Source organism: Lithobates pipiens, unplaced genomic scaffold, assembly GCF_037356315.1.
Source record: "Lithobates pipiens isolate NorthernLeopardFrog02 unplaced genomic scaffold, aLitPip1_a1.2 Scaffold_3, whole genome shotgun sequence".
Classification (NCBI taxonomy): domain Eukaryota; kingdom Metazoa; phylum Chordata; class Amphibia; order Anura; family Ranidae; genus Lithobates; species Lithobates pipiens.
This window is the reverse complement of record NW_027507790.1, coordinates 99,490,097-99,505,014: the sequence shown is the minus strand read 5'-3', so window position 1 is coordinate 99,505,014 and position 14,918 is coordinate 99,490,097. Positions and strand designations below refer to the sequence as shown.

Here is a 14,918-nt window from a genome sequence, read left to right as displayed (position 1 = left end):
GGACAAGTTCAGATGCCAAGGCAGATTGGGGTACAGTCCACGTTGGCAACAGGTTTGGTTCCACCAAGATGATTGATGTAAGCTATAGTCGTGGTCCTACTGAACCCTTGAGGTCGCTATGAAGCTGGTTGGATGACCGAAGCAGGGATAGGTGAATGAACCTTAGTTTGAAAATGTCGATGAGAAGTCCGGACTTTCTTAAGGGTCATGTCTATTGGACTATTTCAGTCCCTAGAGCACCTAGTCAGCCTAGCATCTATTATGAGAACTGTCAAGGTTATAGGGAGAAATTACTTCCCTGATTCCACCACAGGGCTGGTTAGCTTTTCTCATTCAATCAGCATATTGAGCTGCACAAGCCTGAAGTGAAACTGGGTAATAAGTGGACATCACTGCCTCAGATAAGACCACTATGAGGCCCATGCAAAATCAGACCCCTGGAAGATTTTTGAAGTGCATGGTCTGAACATGAGCTTGGAGGGACAACACTGATTTCTGGGGAAATAACACCCAGGCTTGGGCTTGGGGTTTCCAAGACTAGGCCCAGGTACTCCAACTAGCAGGTTCGACACACCTTAAACTTCCTAGGCTGATAATCCCCTGAAAGCTCTAAAGCATCTTTATTATCTGTTGCACATTGGCTACCAGGGCCATCCAAACAGTCAATAATCGTGCTTTCCTAAGAGTGCAGCAACTTGTGAAGACCAATGGCTATGCAACGGCCAAAGAGAAGAGCCAAAAACTGGAAATTCTTCTTGTCTACCACAAACTGCAGGAACTGCTGATGGGAAGGGGGGAATGGGAATATGTAAACTTGCAATGTTAATGTCTATCAGTGCTAGAAATCCTCCTTTCAGCGAAGGAGTTACAGACCAGGTTGGTTCCAGCAAGCAATTTTTAGGTCTGTAAGAAAATGGTGACGACCTTCAAGCCTAGGATGGGATGAATGCCACAGCTGAGCTTTGGAACCATAAACAGATTTGAATAAAAGATCTTTTCTTGGAGAGAACAATCACTCCCAAAAAGTGAGTTGTCTCTAAAGCAGTCAGGGCTTGCAATCTTGATGAAAAAGTGGGCAGGTTCAAGGGCACAAAGTGGGAAGGCGGTAGCTAGTAGATCTCCAGCATGTACCCTTGGAATTAGGGCTGCTGATAAGGCAGTACAGCTAGCCCCAATGAACTGGGCCTGGGCCCCATCAGTTCAAAAAGGGGGGCCCAGGCACCTACTGAGCAGGAGGGCCGGCTGTGCTGACGCTTGTGGATCCAGTGCAGCTGAGACTACAAAGAAAGAGACTGATGAGTCTCTGTCCTCAGTCCCTTTCTCTGTCTCAAATGTGAGACAGAGAATGTTTAGACCCATGATATAATGTTTAGACCTCTGATATTTCACCAAAGTCCCCCCTTAAAAAATTAAGAGCTTGTATAAATGTTTTATATTGCCCCCTCACTGCCTGGTTTAACCCCACACTAGCACACCACAACTGCATGCTTTGCACATGGTTTTGGGGCACTTGCAAAGCAGCGCTATCCAATTAAATGGGTATTTATTGATGAGGGAATAGTATCTGCCATGGCTGCGAACCATAGCATCGCAGCCGTGGCATTGAAGTGGGGGGGGGGGGGGGTGGGTGGCTCTGTCAGAAAGGCTGTATGGGGTCTGTGATTTCTAACATCAGCCCTGCTTGGAACACCCCATTCTGCATCCAAAATGCCCAGCCTAGGCAGCCAAAAAGGCCTATGGATGTTCCCTCACTTGTAAAATTGGGGGGACATGCCTTTATTTTGGGAAGTGATTGGAGTCAGATTTGATTGGCTTGGATGTCCAGGACTTGTGATGAAAAAGATTGCAGGACTTGGCTTTGTCCGGAAAAGATGATAGAAATCCTCTAAATTCCAGAAACAGCATACTTTGCCTTGGACATTAGTAATGAGCCAAACACTCCTGTGTTCAGTTCAAGCAGGGTTCAGAAACATGGCTAAAGTTCAGGTCCTGAATCTGAACCTAACTGAAGTCAATGGGAGCTCAATGATAAAAAAAAAAAAGAATACATTGGGCTATTTTCTACGTTAATAGGCAAGGTATTGTCAAACATATAGCATAGGGGGTAATTTGGCTGGGAGGAGCGATTTTTGTAGTGCTTAAAGTGAAACATTGAGGCCTCTTTCACACTGTGACGGTTGGTGCGCCAGCGGTAAAACACCTTTTTAGCTGCACTTTATCGCCAATTTTGCTGCACTATTCGACCGCTAGCGAGGCGCTTTTAACCCCCCATTAGCGGCTGAGAAAGGGTTAAAACCATCACAAAGTTCTGCTGCAGCAGCGCTATGCCGGCGTTATAGCCGCACTGCCTCATTGATTTCAATGGGCAGGAGCGGTGAAGGAGCGGTGTATACACCGCTCCTTCACTGCTCCAAAGAGGCTACTAGCAGGACTTTTTTTATCGTCCTGCCAGCGCACCACTTCAGTGTGAAAGCCCCGAGGGGCGACACAGCAGCGACTCTTTCAGGGCTATTTGCAGGCACTATTTTAAGAGCTGTAGCACCTGTAAAGCGCCCCAGTATGAAAGTGGTCTAAAAACGCAAACTCTGTTAAATTAATTGACTGGGGGATACCTTGATCCTGCTTGTGTAGTGGTTCCTCTGTATGATGTATATAGCGTATATACTCGAGTATAAGTCGAGATTTTCAGCCCTTTTTTTAGGCTGAAAGTGCCCCCCTCGGCTTATACTCGAGTCACCGCCGTCTGCCTACCTGATCAGGCATGTCATGTAGACAGACGGCGGCCAGGGTGTCATAAAAACATACAGCGGCCATTCCAGTATTTAAAAGCCGCGCCTCCTCCTCGTCTGATAGGCAGAACACTCAATTTCCCAGCATTCAGTTTTCAGCCTATCACGGACAGCCTATCACGGACATCCCCTCATCCTCATACCTCAGACGAGGATGAGCGGATGTCCGTGATAGGCTGAAAACTGACTGCTGGGAAATTGAGTGTTCTGCCTATCACAGACGAAGAGGAGGCGCGGCTTTTGAATACTGGAATGGCCGCCGTATGTTTTTATGACACGCTGATCGGTGGCTGCAGATGGGCACACGGAGGCATGCACAGGACACAAAGGATGAAGATTAGCACAGGTAGGCTGCAATGGACACAGGGAGGTATACACAGGACACAGTGAGGTAGGCAGATCTGCACAGGACACAGGGAGGCATACACAGGACACAGGGAGGCATACACAGGACACAGGGAGGCATACACAGGACACAGTGAGGTAGGCAGATCTGCACAGGACACAGGGAGGTATACACAGGACACAGTGAGGTAGGCAGATCTGCACAGGACACATGGAGGCATGCAATAGACACAGTGAGACATGCAGCTGCAGATGGGCATTGTTGACCCTCTTTGCCACTTACAGTAGCTGCTGCATTTCCCACCCCCGGCTTATACTCGAGTCAATAAGTTTTCCCAGTTTTTTGTGGTAAATTAGGGGCCTCGGCTTACATTCGGTTCGACCTATACTCGAGTATATACGGTAGCTTACTTCAGCAATGCTGACATTTAGGCTGGGTTCACACTGCTGCGGGGGGAGATCCGGATGTGATTCGCACAGCAAATCACATCCGATCTCCGTAGCACTGCGAGTTCAGCCATACAGATAGTATGGCTGAACTCGCAGCTGTCCCGCAGCAAACTCGCACAGGACCCTTTTTTGGGTCCGCAACGGAATCGGATCGCATGGGGGTTCACACCATGCGATCCGATTCCTGTGCGAGTCGGCAGATCGCACTGCGATATGCCGACGGATCTGGGGGTGTCATTAACATAACATTGACACCCCCAGCCGTCCGCATAGGGCAGTGTGAACTGCCGGCGGGAGGTATGCGATGCGGGAAAACGCCGCGGATTCGCGGCGTTCCCGCATCGCAATAGTGTGAACCTAGCCTTACAGAGAAAAAAGTGTGTTTAAATTGCCAGCAAAATTAAAGCTTCCAGCCACTTGCTTCTGCTTGTAAACCAAGCAGCATTTCATTCATTTATACCAGACCCTTTGAAAAAATAGTCAAAGGGTATCCTCTGCATAATCCACTCTAAGTGCTAAACTACCAGTGATAATATAAAATTAGCAATTAAAACCCAAAAATATATTTTCAACATAAATGTTTGCTGCTTACACAGTCATGAGCATTCCCACACCCTTGAAAATGTCAAATAGAAAAAGTGCTGAGAAACACAATAATGATTCAAATATCAACAACAGCGCATGTAAGGATTCATCTGTTAACTATAGAGAAAAGGAAACTGCTAGCATTCTTAATATATGATCAGCATATAAATGAACCACGACAACATACACTGCCTTGAAAAAGTATTCATACCCTTTGAAATTTTCCACATTTTGTCATGTCACAACCATAAACGTAAATGTATTTTATGTGATAGACCAACACAATGTATAATTGTGAAGTGGAAGGAAAATGATAAATGGTTTTAAATTTTTTTCCCAACTAAATATGTGAAAAGTATGGCATGCATTTGCATTCAACTCCCCTGAGTCAATACTTTGTTGAACCAGCTTTCACTGCAATTACAGCTGTAAGTCCTGTATGACTCTACCAGCTTTGCACATCTAGAGAGTGAAACTTTTGCCCATTCTTCTTTGCAAAATAGCTCAAGCTCTGTCAGATTGGATGACAGCAAATTTCAAGTATTGCCACAGATTCTCAATTGGATTTAGGTCTGGAATTTGACTGGACCATTCTAACACATGAATATGCTTTGATCTAAACCATTCCATTGTAGCTCTAGTTGCATCTTTTGTCACATTGTCCTGCTGGAAGGTGAACCTCCAACCCAGTCTCAAGTCTTTTGCAGAATCTAACAGGTTTTCTTCTAAGGCCGCGTACACACGGGCGGATTGTCTGCCCAACTTAGTCCGCTGAACCGTGTTTCAGCGGACAATCCGCTCGTGTGTGGGCTTCAGCTGACTTTTTCAGCGGACAATCAAACTTGGTTTTGTCCGTCCAAACTTGGTTTCAGCGGACAGTCCGCTCGTGTGTAGGCAAGTTGGACGGACTAAGTATGGCGCATGCTCAGAAAGGATTTACACGGCCGAAGGTTGCATTGCAGTGTATTGGACGTCGTTTTTCTAGTCCCGTCGTACGTGCTGTACACGTCATCGCGCAAGTTTTCAGCGGACTGTCTGTTCATCGTGTGTGGTCAAGTCCGTTCATTCAAAATTTGGACGGACTGTCTGTCGGATTGTCTGACGAACTTAGTTGGGCAGACAATCCGCCCGTGTGTACGCGGCCTAAGATTGCCCTGTATTTGGCTCCATCCATCTTCACATCAACTATGACCAGCTTCCCTGTCCCTGCTGAAGATAGTGTGTTCAGGGTGATATGCAGTCTGAGGCCGCGTACACACGGGCGGACTGTTCGCCCAACTTTGTCCGCTGAACAGTGTTTCAGCGGACAGTCCGCTCGTGTGTGGGCTTCAGCGGACAGTTTCAGCGGACTGTCTGACGAACAAAGTCTTACGGAATTTCCGTAAAACTGTTCGCTGAAACTTGGTTTCAGCGGACAGTCCGCCCGTGTGTGTGCCAGTCCGCTGTACTTTCGAAATGAGCAAACTGTTCCCGCCCTGAGAAAAGTCCGCTCATTTCGAGCGCGTCTCCAGGTAGGCGGGGCCCGCGAAGGAGACATCGCGGGCCCCGCCACCTGGTATGGACTTAAAGGGGAACCCCAACGCCGAAAAAAATCGGCGTGGGGGTCCCCCCAAAGTCCACAACGGACCCTTGTCCGAGCACGCTACCCGGCCAGCCAGTAAAGGGGGGCGAGCGCGCCCCCCCTCCTGAGCCGTACCAGGCCGTGTGCCCTCAACATGGGGGGTGCCTTGGGGAAGGGGGGGCCACGCGGCCCCCCCACCCCAAAGCACCTTGTCCTCATGTTGATGAGGACAAGGGCCTCTTCCCGACAACCCTGGCCGTTGGTTGTCGGGGTCTGCGGGCGGGGGGCTTATCGGAATCCGGGAGCCCCCTTTAATAAGGGGGCCCCCGGATACCGGCCCCCCACCCTATGTGAATGAGTATGGGGTACAATGTACCCCTACCCATTCACCTGTAAAATAAAAGTACCCAAAAAAAAACACAACACACGAGATAAAATATTTTATTGCACAGCTCCGGAGGTCTTCCGTCTTCGGGGGTCTTCTCGCCGGACTCCTCCGCTATCTTCTTGTAGCTCTTTTGCTAGCGGAGGAGTCCGGCTTTCTTCCTCCCCGCCGCCGGCCTCTTCTCCCGTCTTCGGGGGTCTTGTCCCCCTCTTCGGTTCTTCTGCCGGGCCACCGCGCCTTCTTATAGCTCTTTTACAGGCGGTGGCCCGGTCTTCTGTCGCCGCTGTCGCCGCCTTCCGTTCTTCTTCTTCTTCTTCTTCTTCTTCTTCTCCAGGAGATGTTGACACAACGCTCTCTCCGGCCGGAATGCCAGAGCCGCGCTGCGCTGCCACTTATATAGTGACAATGGGGCGGTGTCACATGGTATATGTCACATGGGTTGGTCACATGGTGACCCCGCCCCCTTACGATGTCATAGTCCCCATGTGACATCAACCCATGTGACCAACCCATGTGACATATACCATATGACACCGCCCCATTGTCACTATATAAGTGGCCGCACAGCGCGGCTCTGGCATTCCGGCCGGAGAGAGCGTCGTGTCAACATCTCCTGGAGAAGAAGAAGAAGAACGGAAGGCGGCGACGGCGGCAACAGCGGCGACAGAAGACCGGGCCACCACCTCTAAAAGAGCTATAAGAAGGCGCGGTGGCCCGGCAGAAGAACCGAAGAGGGGGACAAGACCCCCGAAGTCGGGAGAAGAAGCCGGCGGCGGGGAGGAAGAAAGCCGGACTCCTCCGCTAGCAAAAGAGCTACAAGAAGATAGCGGAGGAGTCCGGCGAGAAGACCCCCGAAGACGGAAGACCCCCGGAGCTGTGCAATAAAATATTTTATCTCGTGTGTTGTGTTTTTTTTGGGTACTTTTATTTTACAGGTGAATGGGTAGGGGTACATTGTACCCCATACTCATTCACATAGGGTGGGGGGCCGGTATCCGGGGGCCCCCTTATTAAAGGGGGCTCCTGGATTCCGATAAGCCCCCCGCCCGCAGACCCCGACAACCAACGGCCAGGGTTGTCGGGAAGAGGCCCTTGTCCTCATCAACATGGGGACAAGGTGCTTTGGGGTGGGGGGGCCGCGCGGCCCCCCCTTCCCCAAGGCACCCCCCATGTTGAGGGCACGCGGCCTGGTACGGCTCAGGAGGGGGGGGCGCGCTCACTCGCCCCCCTTTCCTGGCCGGCCGGGTAGCGTGCTCGGACAAGGGTCTGTTGTGGACTTGGGGGGGACCCCCACGCCGATTTTTTTTCGGAGTTGGGGTTCCCCTTTAAGTACATTCCAGGCGGCGGAGCCCGCAACGTCTCCATCGCGGGCCCCGCCTACCTTGACACGCGCTCGAAATGAGCGGACTGTCCTCCGCGTGTGTGGGCGAGTCCGTTCATTTCAAAAGTTGCGCGGACTTAGTACGACGAACTTAGTTTGCCGTATTAGTCCGCTCAAAAAGTGCCGTGTGTGGGCAAGTTCGTTCATTCAAAAGTTTGAGCGGACTGTTTGACGAACTTAGTTTGGGCAGACAGTCCGCCCGTGTGTACGCCGCCTTAGTCTTCTGCCACACATAGCATTTTGCTTTTAGGGCAAAAAATTCAATTTTGGTCTCATCTGACCAGAGCACCTTCTTCCACATGTTTGCTATGTCCCCCACATGGCTTCTCACAAACTGCAAATGAGACTTCTTATGGCTTTCTTTCAACAATGACTTTTTTCTTGTCACTCTTCCAACAAGGCCAGATCTGTGGAGTGCAAGACTAATAGCTGCCCTGTGGATACAGTATATTCTCACACCTGAGCTGCGGATCTCTGCAGCTCCTCCAGCATCCTCCAGCTCCTCTAGCATTAGCTTGGGATATTTTCTATAACCTAACCCTGCTTTAAACTTCTCCACAACTTTATCCCTGACCTGTCTGGTGTGTTTCTTGGCCTTAACGATGCTGTTTATTCACTAAGGTTCTCTAACAAACCTCTGAGGGCTTTGCAGAACAGAATGTACTTATACTGGAATTAAATTACACACAGTTGGACTTTATTTACTAATTAGGTGACTTCTGAATGCAATTGGTTCCACTAGATTTTAGATACGGGTATCAGAGTCAAGGGGGCTGAATACAAACACACACCATACTTTTCAGATATTTATTTGTAAAAATTTTGGAAAACCATTTATCATTTTCTTTCCACGTCACAATTACTTTGTGTTGGTCTATCACATAAAATCCCAATAAGATACATTTATGTTTCTGGTTGTAACTTGACAAAATGTGGAAAATTTCAAAGGGTATGAATATTATCAAAGCACTGTATAGCAAAACATCAAAACCTTAGGATAAGTGAAATTACATATAAGAAAAAATGTATTAAAAAAGGAAAAATGTCCAATGACGCCGTCTCTTAAAAGTGTGGCCAGCTAGATGCTGTGCTTTGTGCACAACTACAAACATCCTTTATAAGGAATAAAGTGCAGAGGGTCCCACCACAATTTACACTCTACTCTCACCTTACTGTTTGGACCTATTTGGCTTAAAAAATGTCAGAAGCGCATTCTCCTTTAAGGGATTCACTCCAAGGCACCACGGTCCTCCTCAATGTTTCTCAAATAATAACACTCCTACTCCACACCAACCTCCAGGACACCTCCTCATGGTTGAATCACTGCTGGTTTATGTGAGCTGGAAGTCTGAGCCTTAAGAGAACACAGCCCCGATATTTGCAAAACGTTTTTTAAGGTGGTGTTTTTATGGTATTACACTATTCAAGCCTTTTTTTTTTTTTGATCGGAAGTGTCCTGGAAGTTAGTGTGGAGTTGAAGAGTTATTTCTAATTCTATATGTTGTTGATATTTTAATAATTATTGTGACAAAACATTTTCTATCTGACATACTGCATGCCAGACCCTTATCCTAGATGAGGGCCCTGTGTAGATTTTAATTGGCGACCCATGCATAATTCAGGGGAAAAAAAGTGTGGGGTCCACTAAAAAAATCCATACTAGACCCTTATCTGAGAATGCAACCTGCCAGGCCAAAAAAAAGGTATGAGGTGAGCAGGCACCTGCCACCTCCAGCCATCAGACCTTAACATGTGGGGAGATTCCCCCTTGCAAAGCATCTTGTCCCTATGTTGATGAGAACAAAAGCACCCTCCCCACAACCTTGGTCTGTGGGTGGGGCTTATCAGAATCTGGAACATCCCCCTTTAACAATAAGGCAGCCTATCACTGATCAATAGAATTAGCATAAAAAATCCCTGCGGTGACTGAGAGATTATACCTCTAAAGCTTGTAAAGCTTGTAAAGCAGTTGTTTTTTGTTCATATGTGAGTGCAATTACATTCTTTTTTTTTTTATCAACATGAATTTGAATTTACTACACTATGGGCATCCTTTTATATATATTTCCTTTTGAGCTTTAACTTTTGAAAGCCTTTCTGACCTCTTATAATGTAAAAACAACAAAGAAAGAGAGAAAAGCGCCACTACCTAATTGCATAACTACGCCCATTTATGTCACATGACATCATAATCTTGTGGACCTACCATACTTCCTTGCTATTCCCAGTGGTTATCATCTATGTATGATACACACAGAAAGTCTGCTGCTTCTGTTGGCTCTTCCTGGTGTTTACCTGGTTTACTTCCTGGTTCCAAGCACCTTACATCACATCTACCTGGAGGTGCTTGCTCACCACTGACCACCTGGAAGGTTACCATCTGCTGGAGACTTACTGATGTGCTTTTTAATATCTTGTAAATGTGAGTGCATATTTATTGTTTTTCATTTTATAAATATGTTTTAATAAATGCTACACTTAGGTAGTGTTATTTTTCTCTCCTTTTTGTTTTATGTTTTTACACAGTTTGCTGGTGGAAGCCCCCCCCAGATCTTGCTTGGAAGAGAGACTGCTAACGCTGCCATAATGTGAACTTCATGCCACAGTGTTTTAATCTGGACTTTTCTCAAAGACTAAACTATTCTCTCTTTTTATTTTGTTTATCATTCTATGCCCATTGTTATTTTTGGCAGTTGCTCCCCCTTTTCTTGCACCTGGGTATGTTTAGGGAGTTAATGCCCTTTATAAATCCTTTTTCAGTTAAGCTGGGCACACACTACAGTTTTATTTTCTCCCCAGACCTCCCCTACGATCTCCCCGCTGAGCTGTTGTGTTCTGAGAGGGGGGTGGCTACCCTCCCCACCAGAATACTCTGATCAGCACTCTCCGCCCTTTTTTTTGGACTGGCAAATGTCTCCCGGCATTCTGCTCATGTATGGGGCTTTACTGACTTCTTATAACAATGGAAGTCCATCAATGAAGCTTTAGCCCTTGAGAGATAAGAGTGAAGCAAGCTACTGATGCTGTGGATTGAAATCTGTGCTTTAATCCTTTCTGACTTTCTATAACAATGGAAGTCCATCAATGAAGGTGAGGGCACACTTATATCATTTGCACATGGTAGAACACATTCTGGGATCTTGGTGCACTTTCTATAGTTTGAGCTTTATTGTCAATTTTGGTGAGTGTTGAAAAAAAGCAGGACGTTTTTGGCACAATAGACATTTTTTATGATGTTTCTTATTGAGAAAAATATTTTTGGACTGGCACACGAAACATGTTTTACACATGAATCGTTTTATTATTTATGTTGAGTATAATCAATTGCTAATCGCTATCATTTACTGCATGAGTCCTTATGCAATTTAAATGAAGTTTACATGTATTCAGTTTATGGTTGTTATAAATAATATTTGTATGATGTATTATATTTTTGTATTTTTATTATTAAGGTGTAAGAAAGTAACACTTAAAACCTTTTTTTTTTAAAACAAGTGCTACACCATTTGTATACATTTTTTTTTTTTTTTTTTAGGTAATAAGAGTGCTCTTTCCACCTATGACTTTCTGTCTAATAACCCTCCAATAGAATAATTTTTAAGCATTTTTTATAAACTGTCTGCACAGATTACAGCCAGAAGAGAATTTGTACTGACATGAGTGCCAGATGAGACTTTTGACAGAGGGAATCAGTCAAAACATCTGCTTAGTAGTGCAAGGCTACTGGGAGGAGCTCCAGTCTTTGAAGACTGGGACATCCTCAATCAAAAACCATAAGGGAATTGCTGAAGTAGAAAATAGTTGGATCCACCACTAGCATTTTCCACTTTTTGCAGTGGGCTTCCTACACTTTGTACTGCTGCTCAAATCTCCTGGGAGGCGTATACACTTTGTCTGGCTACCACCAGTCCTTGTACAGAACATCTAGTACTAGTGGGTGCACTGGAAAGGATCTGGTTAGTTTCTAGGACTTGGGAAGAGATCTCATACTGGTGACCTTATGTCCAGCAAGTGGGATAAATCTTGCTTCAAACAGGAGTGCCCCTCGTCCACCAGAATGTTAAAATTATGTTAAACTCTCTATTTTTAAGCACTTTCAACAGCTGATCTAATCGCTTATTGAACATACAGTGTCTTTATCTTTTAATGTTTGCCAATGTTCCTGTTTAAGCTGGTGCCATGATTGCTGCTTGATGATTTCTGTTTTAGGATGGCTCTTTTCTCTTGCAGTAAAAAATGAAAAAAAAGGAAAACCCTGAAGTGCCAATTACACAATTACCATCCATGATCTAGAGATACAGGCTTAAATGAAAAGTTTCATTCCAATGCAAGACATTGCAGCTATGGGCACCAGATAGAGACTGGTGGAGAACACAAAACAGAAAAACAACCGAAAAGCACAAAAACACCTACAAAATCAACACTCCAAAATAAAAGAGATAAAGTAAATATAATATACGCCTAAAGAGTTAATTAATGAATTATTACATGAGTAAGGATATATTGCATTATTGGTAGGCAATGCATTTATCCTGAATAAATGTAAGTCTATGTAGCACCCTAATGTTTAGGTGGGGTTGCTAGTAAATTTACCTGCCAGGTATAGTTGCCTTGGCCAATTGATAGATCAATTGATTCCACCCTAATTCTGGATTTGCTGCATTTATCTCTTCTGTCACTAGATAGATGGATATCTGATGGCATTAGGGCATTGCAAGGGCAGATTAGAAATAGATGGAGTATCTCAGCCAATGGGCAGGGATCTCCTTGGGTCCCTTGGCCTGTTGGGAGAGCCTATTTATTTTGGTGAGGTCAGGTGATCATGGGTTCTGTGCCACCTGGGTGGCCATCTGGGTGGATGTGTGTTGTATTGCCCCGGGCTACTAGGCCAGAGCCTGAGGCCTATCCTGCGGCTTGAAGTCCAACCAAAAGTGATGGTTCTGCCGGCTGGAGAACCTGTCATGGTTGGGGATAGAGGGGAAGATGTCGCCACTAAGGGACTCTCCACCTTGTTACCAGGGACCATCGTGGGTAGCTGAAGCATGTACTAGTGCAGTATTTTCACCAACCAGGGACGGTGAAGAATTGGGAAACTTCAGTAGGTGTCAAGTCAGGGACCCAGCCAGCAGAGGTGACACTTACAGAGCCGTCTTGTGTGCCAAGCCAGGGACCGAGCAGGCCAGTGGGGTGACGCTTGAGGAGTATCTGAGTGCCAAGCTAGGGACTCAGCAAGGACGTGGGGGTGAAGCTTGAAGAAGATACTCAGTGAGAAGATTGGAAGAGCTCAGGAGATCCAGTGGCTCAGTTGAGTGAAGATCGAAAGAGGAGATTGTGAGAGTTCATTACAACCTTTGTTAAAAACTGTTCAAGATTGTTGCCATAGGATACAGCGTGCCTACACATGCAGATGTGGTGCCCGGCTGGATGCCTTTCCCTGCATGGCGGTCTACCTATAGAAGTCTCGGAGTCTGCCAATTAACTTTTTATCTACTGAAGGGTGTCCTGGCCCTAACCCTCTCTCCCACAGTTCTGTTTAAGAGACAATAAATCTCTTTGCATTCAAGAAGTGTCTGGTGCCCAGGAATCTACCTTGCATTACACCCACTATGCCTAGTAACCCACTCTACATAGAAGGATATCAGCTGTCCCTAATTCTAGAGGTCACAATTAGGCCTAGAGAGGTCCGGAACTTGGCCACACCTACAAATGCAATATATCTGTTCTCATATAATAATGTATTCATTTACTCTTTAGATGTACAGTATATTTACTTTTTATCTCCTATTTTGGAGTGTTGATTTTACAGGTTGCTTAGCACTTTTGGGTTAATTTTTTGTTTCTCCTTTCTCTTGCAACATCCTTTAGAGCCAATGTTGCGTACAGGGACAAGAGTTGTGTCTCCCCACACTGTGCATCAATACAGCCCCAAGACGGCAAAGCACTCCCCTACTCCTCCCTCCTAGGAGTTTAATACTACTTTATTTGTTTATTTCAGCTTAGGGGAGATCAAGGGCAACTGTCTTCTCAGTAGAAGTTCAAAGACTCTAAGGATTCTCCTTCCAATTCCTCATCTTCCTCCTCCTCATCATCTTTTTAAGGAAGACTGCTGTTAAGGAAGCTGAATATTCTTCTCTATTTAAAAAGGAGGAATTGGGAGTACCCTTGAAGAGCCTCAGTTGAGTGCAGACTGAATTCCAAAGACATAGGTGCAGAATTTTGAGAGGAACACTAAATAACCTTGTCACGGCCCTGTGCACAGTGTGTGCTGGCCAGCTCCTTCATCCCATTTCCTTTCTGACGTCCACCATGAGGTGAGGTGGTCCCCTGAGGAGTACTCACAACCTTAATCAGACTGATGGCTGCTGGATAACCCGGTAAAGACAGATGTTGACACCTGGACCACAATACAGAGCAGGGTAGTTGCTGCAGCAGTGGTGTGCTTGTCTGAAGCAGAGCAATGTGCTCAAGATGGCACCCTGAGTCAGGTGGAGGGAAGGACTTTGCAGGGACTGTGCCAAAAAATTTTTTTGTTCAAGACCACAAAACCGGGTGGTGCTCACTAGGCTATGGCCAAAACAGACCATTAAAAAGTGTTGCAGCAACACACTGTTCTAGGCCTAAGTTACTCCTACTGCCAGCCCCACTTTGCTCAAAGCAGAGGCCAGTGCCCATGGGCTACTCCCAGGCTGGGGCATGAGAGGGTTTCTGGGCAGGACCGCACAGGTGAAAGGGGAAAAGCCCTAGACTCACTACACCAAGGTGCTGGCTCCTTCCCAAGGAAGAACCCACTGGACAGAGGGAACTCCCCACTTCATGCATAGGGTTTTCAAGGACTGTAACTACTGGGTTTCAGTTTGCCACTTCCCTGGACTTATAGACCACTCTGCAGCTAACTGAACCATGTTGCAATGCTGTACTGAGGGTGAACACCAATCACAGAGTTCAGTACCAAAGGCAACATTATAGGCTGGCTCTGCATTTTCCATGTGGCAGGATCTGAGTATAGTTCTCAGAGGATCAATCGATCTGAAAGCTGCAATCATACTGCCCGTAGTAACATCAATGTAGCCAGGGAGAGAAGGGATATCTCCATATAAAGAACAAACCATAGTCATTAATCTTCCATTATTATTGGAATTACAAGCCACAAACTTGTTCTCAGCAGAGAGAGGTCATCCATCACTGGGATTGGGAAGAGTTATATGGACTGTCCAAGCACGTTTGTTTGCCAGTGTCCTCACCTAAAGGTGGCAGCATATAACCTACAGTCACATGGTGCCTATGTTCTGTATGCTTACGAAATAAGATCAATGTTAGAAATAAGGATAATCTTTGAATGAAGGGTTTGAGGTTAATGTTAGAGTATAGGGATTAAGTTTTAATGCCAAAGTATTTTTTTTTATAATAACTTCTATGAGTATG

At 46.0% G+C, this 14,918-nt stretch overlaps 1 protein-coding gene across 1 annotated transcript in view; it reads right to left on the bottom strand.

The window, feature by feature from the left end:
* SUSD2 (sushi domain containing 2) overlaps positions 1-14,918 on the bottom strand; it is a 263,794-nt gene that overhangs the window by 131,923 nt on the left and 116,953 nt on the right. The gene's annotated exons all lie outside the window — the stretch shown is intronic.